Here is a 26,217-nt window from a genome sequence, read left to right on the forward strand (position 1 = left end):
TGAGAATGTTGAAAACTGAATGCCCTTTTGCTTTGTTAAATGTAAACTTAAGAATTCACAGCTGATGGATGAGAGGGACAGAAGTCAAAGTGCAGCTGAGCCCAAATTGGGATTATAATAGGAGAAACTCATAACTCTGTCACCCACAGATTCTTCCTTCTTGTAAGCCTGAACAAAATATAAACCAACCCATCTTACTTGGGTGCCAAGAAGAGAGTATAATAACCCCCTAACTGGCCTCCTGTTTTTGCTATTGTCCCCCATCAATCTATTTTCAAACTGATAGCCTGAGTGTTCCTTTATAAATGAAATACACATGGTCATGTTTTGGTTTCCAATCCTGTAATGGTTCATCAGTTCATTTATATAAAAGCACATTTCCTACCATGGCCGATTTTATCCTATGAAATTGCCCTCTGTTGCACAGTGGGTCTCTAAGAAGCAAATTCGGAGACAGAAAGTTGTGTGCAGGATGTTTATTAAGGAATGTATTTTGGATCCGTTTCTGTGAAAGGATGGAGGTGGAAGCAGGGTTCATCAGAGAGAGAAATCAGCTTCAGGTTCAGGCCCAAAACCAGCCTCAAGTGATTGTACAGGTCATTTTGGAGCTAGAATGGCCCTTTAGAGTTGTCTTTTTTTTTTCTTTTTGCCTTTTCTAGGGCCACTTCCTGCGGCATATGGAGGTTCCCAGGCTAGGGGTCGAATAGGAGCTGTAGCCACTGGTCTACACCAGAGCCACAGCAACGCGGGATCCAAGCCGCGTCTGCGACCTACACCACAGCTCATGGCAATGCTGGATCATCGTTAACCCACTGAGCAGGGGCAGGGACCGAACCTGCAACCTCATGGTTCCTAGTCGGATCTGTTAACCACTGCTCCACGACGGGAACTCCCAGAGTTGTCTTAAGTTGGATTTGAATAACCATTGCTTTCTCCCCTTGAAATGATCATTTATTTTTGGGGGAACACCCTGGTAAGGTTGCAGCTGAGACAGTTCTTAAAGGTATACCCAACTGAAGCCTAGAGTAATAGCATCTTTCCAGCGATTACCATGTGTCGATCTTATTGTCTCTGACCTCCATATTTGCTCCTTCATTCATTCTGCTTAGGCGACACTGGCCTCCCACCAGGCGTGCTCCCCACTTCAGGGACTGAATTGGTGATTCCTTCTGCCTAAGATATTCTTTTGGCAAACTTTAGTAACTTCAGGTTTTTTTTGCTTAATGTCATTATTACAGTGAAGCCTACCCATCTGGTATGGAACTCAATAAGTATATCCAGCACTCATGATCCCACTTTCTGTGCTATTTCTTTATGCCAGAACCCTTATTATTTCCTAGGATACAATACACATTGTTTATTTAAGTTTATTGCTTAGTTTCCATCTCACACTGTTTATACAGGCACTTTTATTTCTTGATGTATTAACATAACTGATATATTATTTATAATTTTTATTTATATATTGTACTGAATATATAATTTTTATATTATTAGTAATTACATATTCATAATGAATTATAAATATATGTCTTCATAGAAATATGTATATATAAAACATATTAATACAGCTGATTCCAAATCTAGTTGTATCTTTTCTGGAACAGAATTTTACAGTTAACCTGTGTTCAGTATTAAGGTAAACATCCACCTTCGTTGTCTGAACCAAGATGAAAGAGTCAGAGAATTGCAATCTCAGATTTGGAAGCAGTAATGGTGTTCACTTGGTACAGCCATTCATGGTTTAAGTGATTTCTGCTCAGGAAAAAAAAATATGAAATCACTTGTCCTTACCAGAAATATTTATTTTTGCCCCATTTATGCATTTTCATTCATTAAAATCCTGCCCAGCCCTCTAGATTTTTTAAAACGCCCCTCTTTGTTGAATTTCCATCAAACATGATTTCTGTATCATATTAATGTGTTTAATGTCTAATGATAATTTTATCTACCTTTTGCACATGTGAAGATGCTCACAAGACAATTATAGGTTATTCTAAGCTGATGTTTTATTCTTTCCTTTTTTAAATTTCTGAGTCGACATAATTTGAATCCTACAAGGATGTGAGTCACTTTTTACTTGGTTCATTAACATTCGGAGTTCAAGTTGTACTTTTCCGAGAATTAGCATTGTTATATACACATAATGTACATTACATATATATGCTTGTTATGAATATATACATTTATATATGAGTGTTTATTATTAATATGTCATTAAAAATCACCTCTGCAAACTGTCAAATTCTTTATAGTAGCCTAGAAAGCATGATTTTCAGCGAAAACAAAATTCTCTCCAGTCCTTACTTCATTCCTTTCTTCTTTAGTTCTTTTTTCCTTATAAAATTTTTTGTTAATGTTTAGTATTTTGAGTATTTGCATGAAGTTTCAATTGTATAATGGATATTTCCTAACTAGAAAATCCCCTCAAATAATATTTGATTTCATTGTTAATATAGAAAGTAAGCAATATTTTTCGTTAAAAATAAGTAATAAAAATCAGCATGTAATCACTAATATTTAAATACAATGGTTTATAATAGTTGAAGTATTTCCTTCAATTGTTGCTCATTTTACTTTTTCTGTACAGACTGAAGGCAACAAAGTTATTTTGAAAGAATGAAAAAATTAATGTAACTTTCCTTTAAACATCCTAATGAAAAAAATAGCAAAAATATGAAACAGGCTAAGTGTAGAGAGGAAATTCTTTAAATCTTTCAGAATTTAGTTTGTATTATATTGACATTTTTATTATATTTTAAAGTTTTTATTTTTTTGTGTTTTGAAAACATGAAATTTGTTATATATACATATATATGTATGTTGTATGTGTTATATATAGAGTTTATCTTTTATCATAGATATGAGGGGAATGAAGTTAGGTAAGAAAATTAAGCAGTTTAGCTTTCTAAAAAGGTGTTATAAAAGCAAACACTGCACCAGTTAAAAAGACAAAGAGATTTTATTCAAAGCTGTTGCAGTGGGAAAGAGGCCAAGATTCCGTAGCAGCTCAACTTTACTGAAACACACAGGAGAATTTTTGAAGGTCAGCGTACAAGGGCTACCTGAGCTTACTAACTGGCTATAATCAAAGAAAAAGTAAACTTTCTTTTATACCTGGTTTTATAACTTAAAGCAAGGTGCCCATGGATGTAGGGCTTCAAAAGAGAAGAGAAACGAGGAGGTGGGGAGATATCTTCTTGATATCTTCTTGCAGAGATAGTGTGGCTCCCAGGTGCTTAAGAAAGACAATCCTGGGTGGTAAACCTATAAAGAATCTCTAAAAAGATTCACATACATCTGAAAGAACAGAAATAATTGCCAAGATTTGTGTTTGTTTTTTTAAGTAATGCTCCGGGAAAAGAGAGGCCAGGGGCTAGAGTTAAGAAGCAGCTCTCTAAAATGAGGCCTCTTGGTCAGTTTCATTATTCTCTTTTATCATAAAAAAAGCTAAAGATAAGCAGTAATAATGTTTCTCAAAGGAGGCATTATTTACTAATAGATGTTATTTACCAATATTTACTACACAGATATTTTCTAAAATTCATTCAGTCAATTTGAAGTCTTTCTGTAATGAAAAATCAGTTTGTTAAAAATTCAAAAATTAAATCAACATTCATTCTAGATATTTCTTTATTTCAGTTTTTTTGAGATGTATTTGACATATAGTTTACAAGTTTAAGGTGAACGATATATTGATTTGATATATGTATATGGCATAAAATGACTACCACAGTAATTTTATTTGACATTCATCACCTCATATACATAGTTACAGATTTTGCCCTTTTTGGAAATTTGATTTTTTTTCAGTGAGTTATATGGATTCCTTATATATTTTGGATAATAAACCTCTTATCAAATGTGTGGTTTGTCAGTATTTTCTCCTGTTCCATAGATTACTTTTTTTTCTTTTGCTGTGCAGAAGTTTGATACAGTCCCACATGTTTCTTTTTGCTTTTGTTATTTGTGCTTTAGGTATTATAGCCAAGAAAGCATTTACTGGGGACTATGACAAGAAGCTTTGTCCTTATATTTTCTTCTACAAGTTTTATTGTTTCTGGTATTACACTTAAGTCTTTAATCTATTTTAAGTTAATTTTTATGGTGAGTGTAAGATCAGGGTTTAGTTTCATTCTCTTACATGTCAATATCCACTTTTCCTAGCACCTTTTATTGAACAAACTATCTTTTCTCCATTGAGTATTCTTGTCTGCCTTGTCAAATATTTACATAGTTGATGGTATATAAATAGGTTTATATCTAAGCTCTTGATTCTGTTCGGTTGGGATATGTGTTTTTATGCCAGTGCCCTACTGTTGTGACTACTTCAGCTTTGTACTGTTGTCTAAAATCAGGAAGTAGGATGCTACTGAAACTGACAGCACTAATGGCCTAAACCTAGCCAGAATGCAGACTGGGGCTTGAACCCAACCTAAAGCCAGATTGGGACTTAAAACCATGGTTTTAAATTAAAATCACTAACTTATCTGATGTCTGGACTCACTAAGATTCAGGTTCTTCATGCCCCTGTGCACAAGGAATTCAATGAGAGACAAAGTGATAGGCAAGAAATAGATTAGGATAGCACACTTGTGAGAGATACAAGTGGGAAAGCAAGGAGGTTCTGCCCCTCAGATTCATGGGCTACTGTTTTATCATCCAAGGGGGAGTAGAGGTCAAAAAAGAACACCTCTTCCTATTTGTTAGAGCTATAGCTCCTTCTTAGTAGAGTATTCTGTAAGTTGTGTACTCAAATCAGCAGAAGGGAGGTTCTTAAACTCTTATCCTAGGTCTGAATCTAAATGCAGGCCTCATGCATCCCCCACCCAATGACCGGAGGCAATTTTTGCACCTCCACTAGTCAAGCAAGCCTGCCTTGTTCTGTTGGCTTTCTTGAGCAATTATTAACTTACAGTGATCTTCCAAAGTCCCCTAAGTTTCCCCCTTCATCTATGGTCTTTTGTCTGTGCCTACTCCATTACTATCACTTCCAACTTTGTTCTTTCTCAGGGTTGCTTTGGTAATTAAAGGTCCTTTGTACTTCCACACAAATTTTAAAATTGTGTTTTCTAGTTCTATAAAAAGTACCATTGGAATCTTGATAAGAAATGCATTAACTCAACAGATTGTGTTGGAAACTATGGACATTTTAACAATTTTAATTCTTTCAGTTCATGAATGGACACAAGATATCTTTCCCTTTATTTATGTCCTTTTAAATTTCTTTCATCAAAATCTTAGAATTTTCATTGTAGAAATTGTTCACCTCCTTGGTTAAAGTTATTCATAAGTATTTTATTATTTTTACACTGTTATAAATGAGACGCTTTTTTTTTTAAGATGATTCACTACTGATTTTTGTTGATTTTGTACCCAACAACTGAGTTCATTGATTAGATCTAACAGCTTTTGGTTGAGTCTTTAGAATTTTCTATGTTATAAAATCATGTCAGAGTTCCCATCGTGGCTCAGGGGAAACTCATCTGGCTAGTATCCATGAGGATACAATTTCGATCCCTGGTCTTACTCAGTGGGTTAAGAATCCTGCATTGCCATTGCCGTGAGCTATGGTATAGGTCACAGATGCGGCTCAGATCCTGCATTGCTGTGGCTGTGGTGCAGATTGGCAGCTATAGCTAGGATTCGACCTCTGGCCTCCATATGCTACAGGTGCAGCCCTAAAAAGGAAACAAAAACAAAAAATCAAATAAAATCATGCCTTCCGCAAATAGAGATAATTTTACTTCTTTCTAATTAAGATGACTTATTATTTTTCTTGCCTGATTGTTTTGTAAAATGAGCTTTGCAGTTGCCTGGATTCTCTGGTCAGGCTTTCTGTTTAGGTGGGTCAGGGTACTATAGCCAGCCTTAGGCAAGGCTATTAATTAGCTTCACTTCTTGAGCAGGGTGGTAGAACAGGCCTCAAGGTTGATATGAATCATTGTTTGTGAACCTCATTCAGGCAGAATTGTGCAAAGAGTTCTGTGGCCAGATGGGGCCACTGACTTTGTTCTGCAGATAAATAGAGCCACTAGCTGGACTTCCTCCTCGTGTATGACTGTTAATTGGGATTGTAAGATGGGATACACAGCTTCCCTGATGCTCTGCTTAGGTTTTCTGTATGGGCAGGGCTTGAATTTGAACCTACTAGTAAGCACATGAATCTGTTTCCCTGCCTAGGCAGGACAGTAAAATAGGCTCCAAGACCAGCAAGGCTTGATGTTTGGGGTCCCAAGTCAGGCTGAACTGTATACTGGGTTCTCTGGTCAGACAAGTCTACCATTTTGCTCTCTAGGTGGGGCAAAGTTACTGTCTGGGGTTGCTACATGGATGATGCTTTGTCTGCCAAGATCTGAATGTTGCTTGCTATGAGCCCCGTCCTCCTTCTGCATCACAATCAGATCTCTAGTTCAAGCCTTGTGATTTCCCACCTTGATCCCCATGGGGGCAGGCCTGAGTGGGCCTCCCAGGAAGCAACCCACAATAATAGAGGAGCTGAATGTCCCTGTCTGGCTCTCTTTTTCCTACTGAAGAAACTGTAGGTCCAGAGGACTGTCTTGGTGTGGTGCTGTGTCAGCCTGGTTGAAGGGTGTTGTAATCAAAGTGTAGCTTCTCCTTTAACCCTTCGAATGCAGTCCTTCTTGCTTTAGCCTCATCCCTATATTTTTAGGATCTTCACAGGGGTGCCTCATTTATGGAGAGTTGCTAGTTGGTCTTCTTGTGAGAGGGCCTGAAGTCAGGAATGATCTGTGTCACCATCTTTTTTTTTGTCTTTTCTAGGGCTGCACCCTTGGCATATGGAGGTTCCCAGGCTAGGGGTCCAGTGAGAACTACAGCTGCTGGCCTATGCCACAGTCACAGTAACGTGGAATTGTAGCCATGTCTCCGACCTACACCACAGCTCACGGCAGCGCCAGATCCTTAACGCTCTGAGTGAGGCCAGGGATCAAACCTGCAACCTCATGGTTCCTAGTCAGATTCGTTAACCACTGAGCCAATGACAGCATCATATCAGATGATGTCATTACTACATCGAAAGACACAGCTCCACTTATGAAGGAATGGAAGTAAAATGAACAAACCTAGATTTGGAAATGGTATTTTACTCTAAGTTTTTTTGTTTGCTTGTTTGTTAGTTTTTAAAGCCCTTATGTTTGGATAAGTATGCTTGAATCTAGAGATAATTTTCTAAAAGAACAGGTGAATATGCCTAACAGTGACTTCTGCTTTCAGTGCAGAAACTCATCTCACTGAAAGCGTATTTTCCTAGATTCAGATGGACTCAAATTTATAGATTGTAAGTTTATCTTATATAACAAATTCTGGCTTATAGGTTTTCTACCTGAGGGAATAACATTTTTTTGATTCAAATAAAACTTTTGAGAGGTCTGGAAGACTACTCAGAAAGCTTGTATGGATCAAATAATCTTTGTCAAATAATATTTGTGATGACTGAACATTCCCTTGTGGTGTGGTTGGTTAAGGACCTTGATGTTGTCACTGCAGTGACTGGTGTTCCTGCTGTGACATGGTTCAGTCCCTGGCCTGAAGACTCCACATACCACAGATACTGCCCCCCCCCCCCCCAAATATATATAGCTATAGATGGCTAAACCATAGCAGCAGGAATATATATACATATATCCAGTTTCCTTTGAAATAAGGGTAGATATCAAAATTAAATAAAAAGAATTCTCAGTTTTTGAGTTCTTTGATATTTTATAGACTTCAGATGCCCTCAAGTATTGCCATTTCTGTCTTATACATTTCTTTAGCAGCAAAGAAATAAACCAGCACAAGAAGGTACTTGGAAATGCCTTATGCCCTATTCTGAGCCTTAGAACTAGAAGTGCTATTTTCAAAAAGAAGAGATTTGAAGATTTTCTCTTGCATGTAGGTATATTAGGTTTCATTTTAAAAGCTTTTCAATGTAATTGCTTCAGAAAACTAAACATTATTCAAAACATATACTATATAAAATGCTTTATTTTTATTTTCTGTAGCACATGGTCAAAAGGAAAATGCACCCTTCCTTAACCCCATTGCTTTCTAAACTAATTACATGGGTATTCATGATTCAGGACTGTAATTTAGTTTGTCTTGCTTGTTTTTCTTTCAACTAAAAGGAAACATATATTGACCATAAATTTTTGTTTGTTTGTTTTTTAATATTACTTAATTGGCCAAAGCTATATTCAAAGTTGGATGAAAGGAATTAATGAGAGACTCTGATTATTCATTTTATATCTGTATCATTCTAGGAATGCTGGAGCATACAGGATGTAAAGGATGAAAATTAAAATATCTGCAATTTAATCTTTCTGTAGACTTATGTTACTTAAAAAAATACCTGGAGTAAAGGAAATAATGAGGTATCTTTTGCTTATATATTCACCATCTTTCTGAAACTAAAGAGATCTCCAAATTCTGCTATATCCAGTCTCAAAACATGAAGTTTAGTAGAAAATAACTAATCAGACTTATGAATCCCATTACTCTAAGCATTTTTAGTTGAATGGAAATAAAACAATTGAGTTTATAGTACTCAGACAGTTGAATGCATAGTAATGTTGAAAAGAAAGAGTCTGAGATAGCTATTTTGTTTCCAGGTTTATTTTGTTTCAGTAAGTTCATAGCAATCTGCATTTAAGATGAGACTGTGTAGTAGGGGACATGGAATCTTATTACATGGAACTGAGTGTGACTGTAAATCACTGAGGGGATTGATTATTTGCACAGTTATTCATATGCAGCTCAATAAATATGGACAGAAAGGAGAAACATTATCTAGCAGTCAAATTTATGAATTTGATTAAATTGAAAGTTTCATGGTAGTACTTTTCAAGTAAAATTACTAAGTTCTATCCAATAAAAAGAACAAAAACAATTTGATATGTTTATTTAATAATACTTACTAAATTACATTACCATCTATCCAAATTCAAGATAAAGTACAGCTTGCAGATTTACTGAGGAAAACACCAGCTAACAAGCTATGCACAATAGTAACAGAAAAATTCAATCTGTTTGAAAACAAAAGGTGGCATACAGACATCTGCTCTTACTCTTTCTTAAGGGCTTAATACATGATGAGAAAGTTAGATGACTTCCAACTTTTGATCATGTTATCTGAAGATCATGTTATCTTCCAGAAATAATTCATTTTTTTTATAAATAGTGTGATGCTCTGTTTTGTCACTTGTTTTTCTAAAATAAGAGTAGAAATCTTAGTCTGGAGGCTGCTGTGTAAGAAAGTACAGGACAAAAGGTGCAAGGTGGTAAAAGAAAAGCATTTTCCGTGCAATCCAGTAATAGAAAGTTAATGCAGTTTTCCAGATCCTTCTTAAATGTTTCACATTCAAAGCACAGTGTAATGTAGCCTCTGAAAAAAATATTCTATTTTAGTAGGTTCAGAATAAAGGTTCAAGAGGTAGTCACTTTTTGATATGTTCTCAGTTGTGTACACTCCATAAGCCAGAGTTTCCCTTCTTCAAAATATGTCTAATATCTGTGCTCTACCTCTGTCAGTATGTGACCCTGATAAAAGAACGTAAATTGTTTTCAACTATACCATAAATGCAAAGAATTGCACTGCAAATATTCTGTTTCCACATGTAGTTATCCTTAAATCTTCCATCAGTTCACTACTGTAAGCAGAAAACACATTCTAGCGAGAGATAATGGTCTGTCTATGCTGAAAAGATAAAAGTACACAGGGCAATATTAATTACACCTAATTGATAATTATGCAACATAAATATATGCAACAAAGAGTTTTCAAGAAATAAAGTTTTGTGCATGTTTCTCTTCTCTAAGTTCATTAGTTTATTAAATAACTTTATGTCACAGCAAAATTCCATTTATTAGTCTAAAAGAATTGAGAATTTTAACAATTACTTATAAATTGATTCAGTTTCAGAACAGTAGTTGCTAATGCAATTTTGTAAAATTAGTAATAAAATTCCTCAAAAATAAATGAAAAAGAAAAAACTCTCTTCAACAAATAGCAAGTTGGTGATCACCATTAAACCTCCACAGAAGACAAAGTAAAACACCAGGCAAGATGTGATTACCCCTCTGGAATAAAAACATTCCTTTGCATTTTCTCTTTATGGAGAATTTTCAAAATAGCTAAAGTAATAGAATATATTCAACAAATATTTAATGTTTACTTTGTAAGTGAGAATCATGATCAGATGTAGCCATTTAGTTATAAGTATGTATAACTAAACATAATCATAAATCATCTATTTGCTTCCATTGCTTACAGTATCTGCACCAATTCCTTAGTCCAGTATATAGTTCAGTGACTAGTATGTGTACCTATCCCTCTAATTAAGTGCCTTGCTACATATCACCACCCCACTTCCATGACCATTGCAAGTCATACCCAGTAAGTCTAACCCAATGCTTTCAGGGTTTTCAATGAAGGATTAATTTCCTTAGTAACATTTGTTTGCTAAACATTAGAGCAGCCCAGTGAAGACATTATTCCTTTTCCCTTAGCCCTCTGTCTAAGTTCCTATAAGTTGGAAGGGTTGTAGTTTTGATAATTTCAATCATAAGGGGAATCCAAGCTGCAACCTCAACAACTCATTTTTCTTCACTGTTGATCCTATTTGCATGCCTACTCAAGGTGAAGTTAAAAGGACACTTTCACTTTGAGGACATTGCATTTTATTTGCATATCTTCTTACAAGATAAGATGTCACAAAGTGCATTTCTTTCTTTCTTTTTTATATTTTTTTAGAGCCACACCATGGCATGTGGAAGTCCCCAGGCTAGGGCCCTATCTAATCAGAGCTACAGCTGCTGGCCTGCGCCACAGCAATGCAGGATCCCAGCCTACACAGCTCATGGCAATGCTGGATCCTTGACCCACTGAGTGAGGCCAGGGATTGAACCCACAACCTTATGGTTCCTAGTAGGATTTGTTTCTGCTGTGCCATGACAGGAACTCCACAAAGTACATTTCTGATGGATGAACACAAGCAAGAAAAGATTGATCTGGTCAAAAATAATACTGACAATTCTTTATGTACTGATAATCTGTGGTAATTTATGAAGAGAAAATAGACAAAATTGCCCAATAAGTACATTAGCCAGTTTTTATTCCCTCAATATTAAAGTGAAGTGAGATTGATGAAGTATAAATATAACATATTGGCCTCTTATAAGGCAGATATTATTGCAAACTGAATGGTTACCTGATTGTCTCCCAACCAAAAATCTAATCATAAATCATCTATTTGCTTCCCATTGCTTACAGTATCAGCACCAATTCCTTAGTCTGGTATATAGTTCAGTGACTGGTATGTGTACGTGTCCCTCTGATTAAGTGCCTTGCTGCATATCACCAACCCACCTCCATGCCCATTGCAAGTCATACCCCAGTCTGTGACATATATTTATAATTTCTGATCATGCTGTTGTATAGCCTTTTGATTTTTCATGTTGTCCTATTAGGCAAGAATATACCCAAATTCCTGTGTTTATATAAAGAACCTCTCAAATTTCAGTGTTTAGCTCCACATACATCTTTCTGTAATGCTTTTTGTGGCCATGCTGATCAAATTTAGCACTCTCTCCTTAGTCTTTTCACCCTATTTCGTGCAAATTTCCATCTTAGTGACATGGTTTATTTTATTTATTTCATCTTTTTTTTTTTTAATTTTAGGGCCGCACCCATGGCACATGGAGGTTCCCAGGCTAGGCACTGAATCAGAGTTGTAGCTGCCAGCCTATACTACAGCAACATGGAATCCGAGCTGTGTCTGCGACCTGCACCACAGCTCAAGGCAACACCGGATCCTTAACCCACTGAGCAAGGCCACGGATCAAAGCTGCATCCTCATGAATGCTAGCTAGTCATATTCATTTCTGCTGAGCCACGCCAGGAACTCCAGTTTATTTAAATATAACATTTTCTTCTACTAGTTTGCAAACTTCTAGAAGCTGGGATTACATTTTATTTGCATTTCTACCCATGAGATATCATATAGACTAGATGGTTACTATAGAGAATGAATACATGAGACTGAGCTAAATACTGTAAGAGGAATTAAGGGGATGGGAGATGTTCCAGATGTGGGGAAATAAGAAAGGGCTGATAAGTTATATGTGCTCAAGGAAGAAAAGTGAAAGTAACTTTTAGATTGCCTTCTGTATGGTTTAGGATTGTTCACCAGAATCGATTCAGAAATAATAAATTTATTATTAATATATCTTTAATATATTATTTGTGTTTTATTATACAACTTCCCTATCACTATCACCTTGGGAATCTGAAAGCAAAAATAGTACATATAAATGAAAACACTAAAAATTTCTTTTACATTTTTATGGGCAAATCATAGTCAAGACAGACATGACTCTATGGCTGGATTACAGACTGATCTCTGATTCTAGTCTCTTCTCAACATCAAGGATTTCAGTTAGTTACCACCAGGTTATTTTCTCCAAGCTGTTTATTCCTATATCAATTTCAAGTCCTTGGTCAGATCATATTTTTAATGACTTGTGTTATAATCCCACCTATCCAGAAAATTACTGTTTTATTTGTTTGTTTGTTTTCCCACAATTTGTAAACTAAGGAATTGGTACTAGAGATTCTGATTTCGGAGATCTTAGCCAGGGTTCATAATTGTATACTTAAAATAAGTGATTTTCATACAAATCTATAAAGGGAAAAACATAGGCCAGAATACAGACAAATTACCCAAACATCCAAGGTCCTTTGCACTCGGGTCTCAAACTAGCTTTTCAGCAATATTTCCTGCTATTTTCCCCAACAGTTTATTCCAATGCAAGAGGAGTAATCATACCATTGTGTCTTAAAATCTGCATGTTGTTTTAGCCACTTGACCAACTTTTCATTTTATTACTACTGACCAAAGAATTTGTGAAAGAGAACATGGTGTAGTACAAACATGATTTTTGAGTCAGACATACCCTGCTTTGAATCCATATCCAGCTTTTACTACCTCAGTATTACTTCTGAGACTATCAGTTGCCTTATCTTTAACTTGTACAGAGTAAATAAGATTATACAAGTGAAGCATCTGGCGAATTATAAATTTTAAATGAAACTTAGTTGCTTTTCCCATCATCTAACTATACATATTTGTATACTGTTAAACAATTTACAAGTTTGTGCATTATTTTAAGCTTTAAAATGCCTTTTAAATATAGTTATAAATTGCAGGACTACTTCTTAAGGCTTCTCAAGCTATATACACTTTACAGTTCTAGGTGGCATCTTTCACACAGTTAGAAAAAATGATCCCTTTAATTACTTTGAGGCCCAGCCTTGTATAGCTACGTTTGGATCTCGGTAAGTTGCATATAGGGCATTTAATCAGTGTGTATATGCTTTGGCTTTAAGAGAAACAGTAACTTAATAAGTAATGAGTGATCCAAATTTTGAGAGAGGAAAAAAAAAAGGTGAGCTTCCTAGAGGCTTTAATTTGTTAAAATTTTATATTTGGAAGATGACATCTTCCTCAGTCTGTTTTTAGAGTTTATTTTTAACTTAGCCAGGAAAATTAATGATGCAGGACAAAGGGCGTATAGTTATTTAGGAAATAAGTGTCTCATAAGAGATTTGATAATATGACAGATGTCTTTTGAAACATCATTGGTACTAGCCAGCATAGTGGTAGAATGTGCATTAATGTCTTAGGGGACACATTTGAAATGATTATGCAGTTGCCTTTGACATGATTGTACTGGTGCAGCGACATGGAGGTGTTAACATTTTAGTTTCTCTGACTGTTAGCTTTATGGTTGCTTTCTATGGGTCATGGTGGACCAATATATTGCTTGTTGAAAGACAGAAGTTAATAAAAAGGCAGTCAGCCAACATTACTACTTTTTGAGTTCCAACTTGGATGTCATTTAGGTGTCAGGGTACACACCAAAGAAGCATTAGCTTCATTGAACTTTTTATTTGGACTTTGTGATGATAAAAATTGTTTATGACCATAATCTTAATTTTTGTTTAAATCAAACTTGAATCTATTTCTTCCTAAAAGAAATCTCGCTAGTAGTCTTTGTGTTAACTAATTCTTTTAGATGCGGACATTCCTCTTTTGCAAAGAGAATTTAACTCGTGGTCTTTGAAATCTATCTATCTATCTATCTATCTATCTATCTATCTATCTATCTATCTATCTATATCTCAATGAGAGTTTCTATTTCCTATCTTTTCCCTAATTCTAACACTCTCTTGGCACAAGAAAATAAATTTAACCAGTTCCTTAAAAGAGAAAAATCCTTTGTGGTTCATTGTCATTGTTTTCTTGAATTTTTTGAGCCTTTAAAGACTTTTGTTATGGTAATTTTATAATTGAATTTGGCTTAATTGGGCCACTTAAAAATGAAATTGTGCATTTTAAATTGGTGTCAAGGCTCTTATCAGTTAAGCTTGTATTTAATAGTGATTTATGTGGGGTCTAAACTGCTGTAAACAGTGCTGTTGGCTTTTGGCTCTCCATTACAAGTACAGTAGAAGCTAATGGCTCAGTAAATGTCTCTTTCAGAGGCAAATCTGAGCAGAAGTTATATTTAAATTTTGAACAAGAGCATAGAAAGCTATTTTGAAATTAGAGATTTTGAAAAATAAGCTTGTCAGCTATCCTTTGGAATGAAATTTCCATTGTGTCTTTTGTGTAGGCTATGTACACATAGTTTCTATTTCGCAAGTACCAGTGATCCATTCCATGATATTCTGAAAGTAGAAAGACTACTAAAAATGGATTTTATCAGGGACTGTAAATAGACTGTTTTATTGCACATAAACATAAATCAGCCTAGGACTAGTTGATTTATGATACAATGATTAGTATGAGATACAATGTTTGTAATTTTCAAAATGTATGCATTATTCTAGGGCTGTATTCCAAATGGCTCTTCAAAATTATGTGAACTCTACATAAAATTGTTGAATTACCCAGAAAATAATGTTAACTGTCAAATATGGCTAATTAATTATTTTTTCTAAAAGTTTTTTTTTTTTTTGTCTTTTTGCTATTTCTTTGGGCGGCATATGGAGGTTCCCAGGCTAGGGGTCGAATCGGAGCTGTAGCCACCGGCCTACGCCAGAGCCACAGCAACGCGGGATCCGAGCTACGTCTGCAACCTACACCACAGCTCACGGCAACGCCAGATCGTTAACCCACTGAGCAAGGGCAGGGACCGAACCCTCAACCTCATGGTTCCTAGTCGGATTCGTTAACCACTACGCCACAACGGGAACTCCTTTTCTAAAAGTTTTTTAAAAAAAATATGCATACATTTTATTTCTAGATTAGTCCTTCATGGCTATTTCATGACTTGTGTTTGCGTTGGAAAATACTATATAGATTCTGTTTAACTTATTTTTAAGTTCATTAGATCTGAGTATCTATTAAAAGGGAATAGATATTCTCATATTGCTTATTGCATCAGCTAATTTTAAGAGATATTATGGATTCATATGAGTGAATTTTCGAATAATACTTATATGCTGTAATAGTCAGGATTCTCCAGACAACCAAAACCAATAAATATATATATATGTTAATATTTTTATGTACTGATATATGTTATATGTAACACATATGTATAAAAAGAGGTTTTTATATGAGAAATTGGCTCACACAATTATGGACACTGAGAAGTCCCAGAATCTGTCATCTATAAGCTGAGGACCTGGGACAGTTGGTGGACAATTGGTGGTGTAATTTTAGTCTGAGTGTGAAGGCCTGAGAATTGGGAAAACCAATGGTATAAGCTCTAGTTCAAGTCCAGAGGCTGGAGAATTGTAGAGCTGATGTAGGACATCCCAGCTCAGCAGCCAGGCAGAGAAAGTGAATTCTCACTTCTTCCTCCTTTTTGTTCTATTTAGGCCTCAGCAGGGATGATGTCCACACACCTTCGGGCAGGAAGTCTATCTAACTCACTCACCCAATACCGTGCTAACCTCATACAGAAACACCCTTGTAGACACACCCATAAATAATGTTTAACAATACATTTAGACATCTCATGACCCAGTAACTTTGACACATAAAATTAACCATCATACACTCTCATTATTTCATAGTTCTTGTGAAAATTAGGTGAAATAATGAATATAAAATACTTCCTTTATGCTAATATTAAGAATGCTCTAAATATTGTTACCATTTCTATAATTATTAGCCCTAATAACCATAATAATGTTATTTTTAGTTGATTCAAACCAAAGAGAAAAAACATAGCAAAAAGAAAAGTAGGGTTCCCCTTGTGGCAAAATGAGATCAGTGGCATCTCTGCAGTGACAGAATGCAGGTTCAATCCCCAGCTTGAAATGGTGAGATAAAGGATCTGACATTGCTGCAGTTGTAGCTTAGATCTGATCCCTGGCCCAGAAACTCCATATGCTGCCGTTCATCCAAAAAAGAAAAAAAGAAAAATAAAATATACTCTCTAAAAGATACTTCCTTAAAAACAAAACTTCCTTAAAAATAAGAAAACTATATTAAAAAGGAGAAAAATAAAGAATAGTTTTGTATACCAGGATATGCATTTAATCAAAATTAATCAAAGTTCTACAAATATTTAAGAGCCCAGAGGTATTTCAGATTTTCTCTTTTTTCTTCCTTTGTATACTTATAATTATGTCTTTGTATATATAAGCTTTGATATTAACTTATGAATTACTTGATGACGTATTCTGGTCCTGTATCATTTATTTTTATATTCTCAGTATATGCCAGGCTAATGATATGACGTTGTGACCCAGTGAGTGTTAAAAAAAAAGTTTATTGGTCATCACTAGGGCATAAGGATAGCACAGAATAAAGCTTTGTGCCAATTAGAAAAAAGTGAGCTCTCTGGGAAGATAATTAGATGAAGTGCTGCTTCCTTAAGAGCTAATATAATATGGACAGAGTTCATTGTTTGGAGAGCAGAGGGAAACCTTGATTTCATATTTCTTGGTAGATCACCTTTGTATAGATTGTTATTGAGCACAGAATCCTCAGACATATGCTGTGATCCTGGTCATTATTTTGCTTTGCCTTTTCCTCAGGAACCATCTGGTTATGTAGCAGTGTAGGTGGCATCAATTAAGCCATGGAAAAGAAGCCAACTTATCTCTTACGGCCTACTCATCAATGTGGTTTAATTATATAATAAATTTAGTAGTATAAATTGTAACCCTCTATGGTTTAGCCAGGTTTATTCTGGTTGCAAAATTATTGTAAACACACTCATTATGAAAATTACCAAGTTAAGCCAGTACAGAGGAATCAAGCTAAATTCATTACAACTAGCAGAAGTAGAACTCAAAAAATTTCCTACGCTCTTAGAGTTACTTGTGCCTTAAGTAGCAATTAGTTTCTGTGTCAGGGGATAATCATAACCACAAGATAAACATGGATTATTTTCCTGAGGAGCATCAGTATTAGAGTTTTGAGGAAGAAAGTGTCCAAATTCTGAGTTATCATAAGATTTCATTAGGCACAATCAATACAAAATTATCAGTCAATATGCATTTAATTGCCAGAGAAAACTTAACTTTTTAAGTAGTTTTTAGGAGGTATAGCATTTGAAAAATTAGTATATTTCTGTAATTTAAATCTCTGATGGCATTAATGTTGCAACTCAAGACTAGTAACAAAATCTGTTAGTGCAGATATGAGGAGGATGCTGATTGTGAAAGTCCCATAGGAAGTCCTAATGCACCAAAAACAAGATGGAATGTCTAGCTTCTCTGCTGGTAGTTACCATACCCTATGTCAAACACACTGTTTAGAACAATTTTTTTTTTTCTTTAAAGAGGGCATGATAGCAAACAAATCTATATATTTTTCTCCTACTAACTATTCTTTGCCTCTCTCTTTTTCACATCTCCCTCCCTCCCTTCCCTAATAGGACATAGACACACATAATATTTTCACACAAATCAATAATTTATTATAATTATTTTAGATTTCAATATAAAATTGCAGCTGTTGAATTCTAGATTCCATTTTATAATATATAAATGTTGATTTTAGTGTTAAAATTTTTAACATTTAAAGAATATTAATAATTAAATTTATATTTTTCTGGGAATTTGGTGATAAAAATAGAAAGTCTGAAATAAGAGCATGAAAAAATGCAAATTTTAAAATATATTAAGGAGTTCCATGGTAGCCTAGCAGTTAAGAACTCAGCATTGTCCACCACTGCTGTGACTTGGGTTTGATCCCTGCCCTAGGAACTTCCACATGCTATGGGCAATGCCAAATAAAATAAAATAAAATATATTAAGAAAGAGTCATAATAACTTGAAATCATCATTTATTTTCATAGTTACCATGTTGTCCCTAAATCTTTAGATTGGAAGCAGTTTGCAAATTCTAAATACTACAAATGAATCACTAGTAGGCAGGATCAATCAATATGAGAAGCACACAAAAAAGAACATTTTAATTAAGCTTTTTATTTTGAGGTAATTAAATATTCACATGCAGTTAAAAAAAAAAGGAGTAATAGATGTTTCCACGTACCATTTACCCAGTTTCCTCCAAGGGAATCCTTCTGCCAAACTGCAGTATAATGTCACAGCTAGGATATTGACATTGATACAGTAAAATGGAACGTTTTCATTACCACAGAGATACCTCATGTTGCACTTTTGTAGCAACATACAAACATACATACAAGCTTCACTCTGGTCCCTGGCCCCTTCTTAATCTCTGACAATCGTTTCTATAATTTTCTCAGTCCGTGAGTGTTACACAAACAGAATCCAACAAGTGACCTTTAGGGACTGGATTTTTCAGTCACCGTAAATCTCTGAAGATCCATCCAGGCTGTTGCATGTTATCAATATCTTATTCCTTTTCCTACTGAGTTACAATACATGAAATAATTTATCTGTGTTTAACCACTCATTATTGAGGAAGTCTGGATTGTTTTTAGAGTGAGCAAGCTTTTGTTGGTGTTATTTTTATTGGTGCTTTTGTGTTGCTATTGCCAGGTTCTTCTGCGTTGCTGTTGCCAGGTTCTTCTGCTCCATCTCTGAGATATATTAGGCAAAAAGAAAAACCAGTTCCTTGAGTCTACTTTCTGTTGTCACCTTTCAGTCTTACATTTGTTTTATTTATAAATGTCTGTGGATTTTAGTTGTACTTAATGAGAAGAATATGGAAAATATTTATTATGTACTCTGGAAATGGAAGTAAAGGAAAGAAATTTTGATCAATCACAATTCAAAACCAATCCTCTACAATGTAAAATTCAAGCAATGACAGGAAAGCATTGTCAGCTGCTATCATTTCAAAGGGTATGCTTGTCTTGTTTATCAGGTATTGATAATGGTATAAATGTAATAATCTAGAAAAACTTTGAGTATTTGTATATAAATACTTATTTTTAAAATACAGATGTGGTATTCAACAGGGTGGAACTTTGAAGATTCCCATCTCTATCCAGTTGTTGACTCTTTTTTGCTGGGCATAGGAATGGTAATTATGGTTAATATTTTTAAGCTTAAAGTTGAGTATTTTTTTTATTTTTCATAAAATAAATGAGGAGTTCACGTCATGGTGCAGTGGTTAACAAATCTGACTAGGAGCCATGAGGTTGTGGGTTCGATCCCTGGCCTTGCTCAGTGGGTTAAGGATCTGGCATTGCCATGAGCTGTAGTGTGGGTCACAGACACGGCTCTGATCCCACATTGCTGTGGCTCTGGCATAGGCCAGTGGCTACAGCTCCGATTGGACCCCTAGCCTGGGAACCTTCATATACCACAGGAGTGGCTCAAGAAAAGTCAAAAAGACAAAAAATAAATAAATAAATAAATAAAATAAAATAAAATAAATGAAAATATCATATAAAATTTCCAAATATGGAAAGGGAAATGAATTCACTGTTTTCCTTAATAATATGGAAATGGTTTATGATTTAGTTCATTTGGTAGATATTTTAATTATGTGTCTGTCACAACTTCAAAACAAATATTTTACTGTTTTTGTGGCACTTGACAATATCATTAAGTAAAAAAAAAAAGAGTTTTAGTATTGGATGAATTTATTTTTGTTACAAACACTATTCCAATTACTTGGGTAAAATTTGCAGTATACTTTAGTAAGAATGGAAAAAATCATTTGATAACTATTTTAAGACAGTACAATAGACTGACCACTAGTAAATAAGACCCTTAAAATTTACCATGTTATTTCAGCTATGTGAGTTTTATTTTCAGTAAGAAATTACAGTTACCAGAATTTTTTCCATATATTAGAGACAAGATTTATGTGAATTTTAGGTCCTTCATTTGTGTTCTGTACATTTTGACAAATGCTTTGTACTCTGTGCCTTCGGGTATCCCACTTTCTACCATTAGAGGCTCTTCATGGAAAAGTTGGAGAAAGGAGGTCATTGGATTATTAGTAGTATTTTTATTTATGGAATTTAACATTATTTTAGATCGAGTTCCAGTCTACACTGTGTGAATTTTGTACATCTATTCCATACCAATTTTCATTTTTTACACACGTTCTCATAGGCACACTTTATCACCAATTTGAAATATTTAAATTAAAATTCTCACATTGTTACTAGAGAAAATATGTGAGACCATATGGATATTCACATTACTGATTTATTGGCACTAGGCATGAATCAAAAATTTGGAGAAGCAATATGGATGCATTGTACCTCCAAAATCTCCAGTGCCTAGTCTTATATTCCATCCTTTGTTACAGAAAGCTTTGCTAATTCCCAGTGGAGGTGTTGATACCAAATAGACTATGGAAGTAACATTGCTTCTAAACACTATTTTATTCATTTGCATGTGATTTTTATCACCATAAGAATATTATCATAAGGCGAACACTCTGGCACCCAAGTAACTGGAAATGGTTTATCTGTTACTTAGCCTTTTTGTTTTTGTTTGGGTTTTTTTTTTTTTTTTTGGTTTTTTTTTCTTTTTTTGTCTTTTTGCCATTTCTTGGGCCGCTCCCACAGCACATGGAGTTTCCTAGGCTAGGGATCAAATTGGAGCTGTAGCCACTGGCCTACACCAGAGCCACAGCAACGCAGGATCTGAGCTGCCTCTGCGACCTACACCACAGCTCGTGGCAGCGCCGGATCCTTAACCCACTGAGCAAGGCCAGGGACTGAACCCTCAACCTCATGGTTCCTAGTCGGATTTGTTAACTACTACACCACGACGAGAGCGCCTCTGTTACTTAGCCTTTACTGAGAAATTAACTCTCTCTCCAAACTCTAGCATCTTTCTAGATTCCTCACTCACACACCTGATAGAATACAAAACATTCTGAACTTAAATTGGAGTCTTATATTTTCTGTATCCTTTCTCTCTCTCATCTATCTCTCTCTTCTCATAGGTCTCTATATGATTTACTGAATTTACTAACTTAAGCCATTTTTTTTACTAATATTACTATCTTCTCTTCTAAAAAAATAGCTTGTCCTTCTAAACATCACTGTCCACTCAAAATTAAGAGATAGGTAAATAAAGTATTAACTCTGCTTAAACAGTACTGGCTTCTATATTTGCATGTTGCTTTTACTCAAACAAAATATGAGAAACGTTGGTCTTTTGGACTGTGGTATTGCTAATAACAAAGTATAAAGCTTATACCTGTAAAGTGAACCATGTAAGTATAAGTAAACCACTCAGAAGACCGCATAAATAATAGTTCACTGTGAGACTGAATTCTTAATCTGATGTAACTCTCCTGCCTAATAGCTGAAACATAGCTTAGTGGAGGACACCACACATCATTGAAAGAGCTATTAGTAGCCTATGATCATAGCCATTAGGCAGCCTATGGAAGCTCAGAAATGCCACTTCTAAGATTATCACATCTCTCTGGAGAAAATCTGTACTGTTATAATCTTTATAGCTCCATGCAACAGCATTATTATATGATTTAAAACAGTTACACTTTATTTGAATAGTATATTAAATTAATATTGAATTACTGTAGAATTCTTATGAAAGTATGTGTGACATCCGCATTAATCCCAAATGAATTCATTATGACTGGTGCTATTACAATGAATACAAATGTATTAAGAATGACATGACACCAAAAAAAAAAAAAGGTCACATTAAAATGGAGTAAGGGACACAAGTACTCCTATATAGTGCCCAAACTATTTTTTATTGTTTTACAATAAAGGATGGCTGTACCTAATATTTGCACCCTGATGACTGTTAATTTTTCTATTGTTATTTAAGAGACTTTATGCTATTGTTCTTTGCCCTAAATGCTTTCAAGATATTCTTTTTTTTTTTTCTTTTTTATTGCCCACCCCATAGTATGAAAGCTCCCCAGCCAGGGATCACTTCCAAGCCAGAGTTGTGATCTTTGCCGTAGCTGCAGCAACACCAGATCCTTTAACCCACTGTGCCAGGCTGGGGACTGAATCTGCATCCCAGTGCTACAGAGACACTACTGATCATTGCACCACAGGTGGAACTCACAAAATATTCTTAATATTTAAGCAACTTAATATTAAAATGAGGCCTTGTTCCAGTTTCATTGTCTTTCATTCATATATGACATTTTAAGTTCTCAAAGGCACACTATGTCAAACATTTAAAAAAATGTTTATTTTAGTGATCATACTAATATCAATCACTCACTTTTGTATGAACTACTATGTCAGCATCTCATGTTTTGTGATTTCAAACCACTGCCTCTCTTCTCATTCCTCCAGCCCTAATCTACACAAGTTCATGTCACACATACAAACAAGAACATCAGCTTTCCTCCACTAGGAAAAAAGAAAACCTACATTTGTCCATCCATCATCCATTTGCCTCTAAAGAACTCACATATTCACTCCCCCCAAAAATTTGAGTACCTATGATCTTGATCTTATTGCATCTTCTGAGATTTTCCTTGAGAATTAACCCATATCCTGTATCCAGTCTCTTTTTTGACAAACTCTGACATCCTAGAATTGGGATCATCAATAAATAAAAAATAGACAGATAGAAATATAGATGGATGATAAGTAAAGATAGCAAAGTAGGAAAGAGAATAAATGGATTTTTTGCTTGTATTATCAAGTGAAAATAAACATGTAGGGTAACAATTTTAAAATATGTAGGTAGATCTTACCAAATTTGAATTGAATATACCTGTTCAATTTCTCTTAGGTTTCCTAGCATACAGAATATGTTGACTAATAGTATACTAATCCAGTATAGTGTTATTTGTAAAATATTCTAGTAACCGTGTACTAAGGTTTATATCAAGTATTTTTATGTTATACTAGGGAAGTTGCATTTTAGGGGTTTATTAACTGAAAGAGAAAGAAAAATCACCACACTAAAATGTATCCTAGACAATCAACTGTAGGACTTTTTGGACCTCTAAATGAATTATCTTTAAAAAATTGCAATTACATGTTGTATCTTACATCACCACCGAGCCTTTACAATGGAAATAGCTGCCTAGTTGATCAGTTCCAGATTATCAATGGAACTATAGAATTAGCAAAAAATTAGTACAGATTTTTAAAGCATTATGATGAAATAGAAATGCCAATAAACTGGTTGTCTAAATTAAAATCTTCACTCCAGACTCTACTTCCTACAATATCCTTGAAAATGCATTCACACTTACAACTCTAAAAGTGACTATTAGATAATCTCTAAAATATATATCATATATTAATTCATTAGATAATATATTTTATATAAAAGTAGGTATTACATAGTTATAAGGTTTTAGATATGATGTATGATGTAGTTCACAACTTTTTTGTCTTTCTACACTTTTTAACTTAATGTGACATACTCAGAGAACTGGTTGCCCTCCATTGTCATGACATAGAATATTCCACTTAAAAAAAAAAAAAGAATATTCCATTTAAAGCCAAAAAGCACTGACATAATAGTGATACCAGCATTTATTATTAGTTGATGAGATGATACATTAGTTTCACTGGTAGAGTTACCAGTTAGAAGATATGTCATGGTTACAAGGCAAGACATTTAATCCCCCACATTTTTCTCACACATCATCTGTGATATGAAGGAGCTTTCTTTGTGATCTTCTAAAAGTTGGTGACTGGTTATGACTTTCTAGAGCATGAGGTCCTTATTTTTTGAGAAAAAAAAATGCGAGGTTGATTAATCTAAAAACATTAGAAGGGAAAGAAAGAACACAGAATGCTCTCTTCTCCAACTGGACGCTTAGGTTTCAGCTTCTATCAAGAGAAAGGCTGAAGGCACAAGTGGCATAGGTCATTTTTCATGAAGGATCTTGTGAGACAAGGAGCATAAGTGGATTTCTCTGAAGTTTATCATGGCAAGTAGTGGTAGCAATGGTAGATCAAGGTGCCCCTTCAAGTAGTTTCTGATAAAGAATTCTATGAAGGAACCATATTAGAAGGCTATGAACAGAGTCTTTTTGAAATCACTGAAAAGGAATTTTAAATACAATTGAAAGAGAGTGGATAATTGAATAGAAGTTGAAGATTTGCTATGAGTAAATTTTTACTAAAAATATTTTCAATTTTCTTTTTTACACTAAAGATATATATATATATATAGCGATTTTTAAAATTCTGTTTATAAACTTCTAAATATTAATAGTTTTTATAATATTGCAATAAAGAATATTAAGATTAAAGTAATATGACATTTGATTGTATTTTTGTTCATTTAGAATATCTGTGTATGTAGTTATAAATAGATTAATTTTTACGCTCTGTTTTTAGTATTGAACCTAGACATTAGTATCAAACCCAGAAATATATTATGGTTGTTATGGGAGTGGGCTCTAGAGTCAAACTGCCTACACTAAAATCTCAAATGCAGCAGTACATGTATGAAAACAACCACTTATAGTATTTCTGTGCCTACATTTCTTCATCTGCAATGTTGACTATGATATTTTAGTATAAATATTCTTAGTACTTTAGAAACTCTGTACTGTTTTTTAGTACAGAGTTTTTATGAGGAAGTATGCAGGTAGCTATAATACCTGGAAAATATTAATTGTTCATAAAATGTTACAGATAACCATATAGGTTGTGCTTTGAGTTAAATAAATCATGACTCTTCACATTTTTTGCTCTTCTAGATCAATTTAAGTTCCAAAAAATTTTATATAGCATTTTATATCTAAGTTATTACAGTAATTCATGATGTTAATAAAAGAAAATTCCTACCCTCAAGAAAATCTGGAGTTCCTGTCGTGGCACAGCAGAAACGTATCAGACTAGGAACCATGAGGTTGTGGGTTTGATCTCTGGCCTTGCTCAGTGGGTTGAGGATCCGGTGTTGCTGTGAGCTGTGGTGTAGGTCACAGATGCGGCTCGGATCTTGGCGTTACTGTGGCTGTGGTATAGGCCGGAAGCTCTAGCACCGATTAGACCCCTAGCCTGGGAACCTCCATATGCCGCAGGTGTGGCCCTGAAAAGACAAAAGACAAAAAAAAAAGGAAAGAAAAAAAAAAGTAAAGAAAATCCAACACTGTTTCTGTTTGTTGAAGACATAGAGAAGTGGATATGTAAATAGCTGATTCTGAATATGACAGAAAGTTTTTAAAATGACAGAATATATGATAAATGTCATTAATTCATAAAATAAATCCCTAAACCTGCAATTATAATAGGAACCAAATTTTGCTTCCATCTTATTAATACAAATAGATTCTTTTTGAATAGGATAAATTATCTGATAATTGGAAATATTAATATAATCACCGTAAAAGCATCCAGTAGGAAAACAGGAAAGATTCAGGACCTTTTACCAAGCCAATTAGATAAGTAATTCCACCAACCTTTCTCTCTACCATCCTGCTAGTTTTCTGATTAGTGTTTACTGACCAATTCAAACAAAATGCCTAAAATTATGGAGTTTAACTGTAATATCACTATGAAACATATTGTTTTACCTTGGTATCAAAATTTAAATTTACGCAATATTTATCAAACTGATATCCTGGAAAAACTAGCCCTTTAAGATGTTGCATGAAAATTCAGTTTCCCTTCAGCCCTTGGGAATGTATGATATGCAGAGATTTATTATAGCCTGCTAGTGTTCTCAAGGTATTGGTTCAATATTCCTTGTTGCTCTAATGACAATTACTAATAGATGAGTGGGTATTCTGTAAATATATAAGGCAATACTCACAAAGCTCCGTTAGTGTTACTGATCAATATTTTATAAGGATAGATTTTGACTCAAGTGTCAGTAAGTGTTTTTAG

Source organism: Phacochoerus africanus, chromosome 4, assembly GCF_016906955.1.
Source record: "Phacochoerus africanus isolate WHEZ1 chromosome 4, ROS_Pafr_v1, whole genome shotgun sequence".
Classification (NCBI taxonomy): domain Eukaryota; kingdom Metazoa; phylum Chordata; class Mammalia; order Artiodactyla; family Suidae; genus Phacochoerus; species Phacochoerus africanus.